The sequence below is a fragment of the Gymnoscopelus microlampas genome (genome assembly GCF_963454915.1).
Source record: "Gymnoscopelus microlampas genome assembly, chromosome: 5".
Lineage (NCBI taxonomy): Eukaryota > Metazoa > Chordata > Actinopteri > Myctophiformes > Myctophidae > Gymnoscopelus > Gymnoscopelus microlampas.
Genome location: NC_139942.1, coordinates 52,032,595 through 52,037,594, shown reverse-complemented (window position 1 = coordinate 52,037,594; position 5,000 = coordinate 52,032,595). Strand labels below are relative to the sequence as shown.

Here is a 5,000-nt window from a genome sequence, read left to right as displayed (position 1 = left end):
AACATTTTTTGTTGTTGCCTTTTTAAGCTAGTTTACACATTCTTAGCTTTGATATTATTATATATATATATATATATATATATATATATATTTTTTTTTTTTACGCTTGCTTTGGCAATGCAAACGCACGTATTCTCACGCCAATAAATCTCCTTTGAATTGGCGGAGACAAAAGACACAGTTGGACGAAATAGAGAGTGAGAAAAGTAAGACAATGACAGAGAGAGACGAGAGATGTAAACGACAAACACTGGGTGAAAAGCAATGATTTTGGGAGGGTATCCCTCAGGCATACCCCTGATACTTAAGGGAGTATGTGTGTGTATGCTGCCCTCATTCATTAATGTACCACCTCCCACATACCTCCCACATATTCAGGTGTATGTACCATTTCTGAGACCTTCATTTGCATGTCTGCCAGCAAGGACCTCACACACCCACCCCTCCCACCCCTCTCACCCTTCCACCCCAACCACTTCTGAGCATGTGCAGAAAACTACATTTGATTGGAAGCTGTGGCTTATAACCCCACCCACCCACCCCACATTCTGCATGCTAATTCTTGTATAAACCCCCTAGTTTATACCCCCCCCCCAGTGGGAAGGGTATATATATATATATATATACCCTATATCCACACACACAAACAATATAGAAAAACACATAGGCAGAACTCATGTAATTATGTTTATTGATCAAGAAAAATAAATGTATACAAAACAATGGAACAGGAGCACACAGATAAGGTAAACTGTTTCAAAGAAAAGTATTTTGTTCCAGGGACCCAGAAGCAAAGATTTGAGTTAAAAATGTTCACTCTAAAAAATATATATTCAAATATTCTGAATCAGAATCAGGTTTATTGTCACATCACAGGTTTAATTAAAAAAAGTGGGTGAAATTGGTGTCTATATACTCACACTAGTACCTGAGATAAGATATGTGCATGAACATAGCAGCAATGTATACTGTGCATGATATACTTATGGGCGTTAGTTAAGGTGCTTGGAAAAAAAAGTTAAAAGTCAGTGCGTTATACACAGGATTACGGTGCAAAATGTCAGTGTGTGTCGACCGCATAATCCACATAGACTGACATATAGTCAGCAAGTAGTGACATGAAGAAGAGCAAAGAAAAATAGCGGGAAAAGGAAAACAAAGTCACTTGTAGGCTCCTCATGTAATCCACGGTGGCTGGGTCCAAGGAAGAGCTAAATCCAAGTCATGTGTCCCTGGTATAATCCACAGGAAGAAATACAGAAAGTAAAGAAATATATTTTGTTCCAGGGACCCCAGAAGCAAAGATTTGAGTTAAAATGTTTGCACTAAAAACATAGTCCTCAAGCTCTTTGTCGTCAAGCATTGGGTCCTGGAGAACACAGCGTTTGGTACAAGGTCCTGGAGATGATCTTGTGAACTTCTTCCTGCTGGAGGGCTGAAGATCCAAAATGGAAGTCCATCTTTGGAGTTGCTCTGTGTCCTCAAGCATTGGGTCCTGGAGAATGCAGCGTTTGGTATGAGGTTTTGGAGATGATCTCCTGAACTTTGGACTGCTGGAGGGCTGAAGATCCAAAATGGCAGTCCTTGAAGCCTTGAAGAAAAACAGAAGAAGAAAAAAAGAATTACAATTAAACCACAAAACCACTGAAACCGGAACACAACAATGTTAATACAATTACCACACTCTACCACACTACTGTGTGTGTGTGTGTGTGTGTGTGTGTGTGTATGTGTGTGTGTGTGTGTGTGTGTGTGTGTGTGTGTGTGTGTGTGTGTGTGTGTGTGTATTGCCTGCTGACTGTCTGCTGAATCTTCTGCTGAAAACCAAGCCATTGTCCTGCAAATTGCAATTTATTCTGGAGATTACCTGTTAAAACTCTGAAAGGTCCTCACACATGTACCGCTGGGTGCCAACAACTGTAAAATAATATAACAGCAATTACAACTCAGAAAACTTCAACTGAAACAGGAGTGCACAAAAAAAAAGTTAAATGAAGAGTGTGGGTGTGTAGTACCTTATAAAACTTCCTCGTCAACAGTGGGGAAATCAATGGAATTCTCCCTGCAAATATCATTTTAGGGGTTAGTGGGATGAAGCAATGCTTTGCCATTGTATTCAATATAGCCACAGTAAAGACAAACTACAAAGCAATCCAACTTTAGTTACTAAAATGTATAAAGTCTGTGTATTTTACTATACTGCATTATGCTGACAAATCAAATCATGGCATATGAATTGACTAGCTACTTGACTAGGCCACATGTTTTAAAACAATCTGAACTCATACAGGTAAAGGAACACTAGCCTACAACTGATCAAACAGACTGTAGAGAACTGATCAAAGTAAATACAATAAACAGTATAACCTACTAATGATTTACAATTAGATAAAATAGCAGCTTACCATTTACAAAGCTAGTCCAAAAACACCAACAGGCCAGCAGTACATGGTTGAGAAGAATGAATTCACCCAACCGCCCAAACAGTTCAAATGTTTGAAAACTCTGTTTGGACACATCTGATTGGATAGACACAAATGTTCCCCTCCCCACCATTTGAATGTGCATGTTAAATGTTGGCAGTCAGAGAGAGAGAGAGAGAGAGAGAGAGAGAGAGAGAGAGAGATAGATTGGAAATAAACTATTTACTTAGTTTAGTTAGTTTTAACAAGTTAAACGTTACTATGTAGAGGTACTAATGCTTTGCACTAAACAACAAGCACAAAAAAAGAACTGACATTTTATACTTAAGTAAAAGTATCAATAGTGTAATGTAGAAATGCTCTTACTTGTTACAAGAAAAGTCCATTACATTTTGTTCTTTTGAGCACTACTGGGCCTAGACTAGAAAACAAACTAAATAGTTTATTAACCACATGACTGGTGGTAACCTGTATTTTTGGCAGTGATGGCAGAAGTACTCAGTTATTTTACTTAAATAAAAGTAGCAATACCACAATATAAAAATACAAACAAAATATAAACATAATAAAACAAGTAAAAGGCCTGTGTTCAAAATGTTACTTGAGTAAAAGTTTAAAAAAAGTATTGGCATCAAAATATACTTAAAGTACCAAAAGTGAAAGTATTAAAATGTTTGAAAATGGCAGATCTACAAGCTTGTAGATTGGCTATTTTCAAATAGCCTATGTATAAAATAGGGCTAAAGTGGTTAATATGGTGATAGAGGTGGAGCTCCTATTGTCTGAGAGACCTGAGACAATAGGGCCACTGAACCCATCAACACCTTTCATGCAAATGTTGTGCCTGCATGTAAATCTCTACCCCCCAAAATACACACGAAAACACACATAAAGTAAGCCTTGTTTGTGATATAATTTTAACCATTTAATGACCCTTAAACGTACTTGGTAAAAGTACAAAAGTATTGGTATCAAAATGTGTTCAAGTACTAAAATGTTTGAAAATAGCCGATCTACAAGCTCACAACGCGACGCGTTGTGAGCTTGTAGATCGGCTATTTTCAAATAGCCTAGGTATAAAATAAGGCTAAAGTGGTTAATGTATGTTTTATAATGTAATCATTTATATCTGCAAAGTAACTAGTAGCTAAAGTTTTCAAATAATTGTAGTGGAGTAAAAGTACAATATTTGCCCCAAGACTGCACTCTGATCTCTCTGTGTGTGTGTGTGTGTGTGTGTGTGTGTGTGTGTGTGTGTGTGTGTGTGTGTGTGTGTGTGTGTGTGTGTGTGTGTGTGTGTGTGTGTGTGTGTGTGTGTGTGTCATGCTTTATTAGTATGTCCTTTCTGTAAACTAACACTGCTCACCTATGCAAGACCTAAGAACACATTTTTTTTTTTAAATATTTGTATTAGCTTTTCCTTGAATGTCACAATGCAACTTTGGTTCACTGTTTCTCTCTCTCTCTCTCTCTCTCTCTCTCTCTCTCTCTCTCTCTCTCTCTCTCTGAGCCCCCCCCCCACTCTGAACCCCACACCTCCCATTGTTTGAACAAACCTCTAATTTACATATGTAAGGGAGATTCCCTAGCAGAGAAAAGAGAGACGCATATCCAGGTATCTTAAAGGCATTTTAAGGTAAACAGTCCTCTCCCGCATTCATTGAAATACTTCCACCAATCATTTATGTTTGGTGGGTGTATGCCTTGCCCACGTATCCAGGTATATCACCTTTTTCACCCAGTGAAAGAGTGAGCGAAAACCCAAAGAAGAGGAGGCAGAGTCAGTCAGAAGTCAGAGTGATGATGATGCATGATGGGGGATGGTGTCCTTTGATGACTATCAGCACCGTCCTCATTAGCATAATTATATGCATTCAGATTCTACCTCAAACGGCAAATGTAGCTCGTATATAGCCGAATCCCACTGACTTAAAACGCCTCATCGGCGGCAACACAGCGGACCGCCCGCCCGCACGTGTGAGTGAGTTCTCTCTGACCCTGTGTTTATCTGTCATCAAGCCCTTGGTTCTCGCTACCGGAGAGAGGGGGGGTGGGGGTGCTCGTGAGCAGTGGTGTAAAATAACTAAGTACATTTACTCAAGTACTGTCCTTAAGTACACTTTTGAGGATTTTTTACTATACTGGAGTATTTCCAATTGTCTATACTTTTACTTCTACTCCACTACACATCTCAGAGGCAAATATTGTACTTTTTAGTACAACATTTTAGTACTTTTACTTCCGTACTTTTACTCAAGTCAAATTTGAATTCCGGATTCCGAATTCCACAAACTTTTACTTGTAACAAAGTACTTCTACATTACAGTATTGATACTTTTACTTAAGTAAAACATTAGAGTGCTTTTTCCACCACTGGGGGTAAGGGTGGGGTGGGGGTGGGGGTGCTCGTGAGTGACGGAAGTGTCCCCCCAATCAAACCAACCCCATTGTCACCTGTCGTCCCTGATGGATGGATGGACAAGAGGGAGGGAGGGAGGGATGGACAGATTGATAGACTCAATGGCAGAGGGAGGGACCCTGTTAATCTGAGGGGTCGTGTCCTTCCTAATTAGAAGA

At 39.3% G+C, this 5,000-nt stretch overlaps 1 protein-coding gene and 1 long non-coding RNA gene across 2 annotated transcripts in view; both read right to left on the bottom strand.

Annotated features, from left to right (window-relative positions):
- LOC311045354 (ephrin type-A receptor 4-A-like) overlaps window positions 1-5,000 on the bottom strand; it is an 83,272-nt gene that overhangs the window by 53,919 nt on the left and 24,353 nt on the right. The gene's annotated exons all lie outside the window — the stretch shown is intronic.
- On the bottom strand, window positions 1,267-2,539 carry LOC311045358. Its single transcript, XR_014600762.1, has 4 exons — window positions 2,406-2,539; window positions 2,016-2,062; window positions 1,868-1,917; window positions 1,267-1,591 (listed from the first exon to the last, which is right to left on the bottom strand). It is a non-coding gene; the product is annotated as an uncharacterized lncRNA (long non-coding RNA).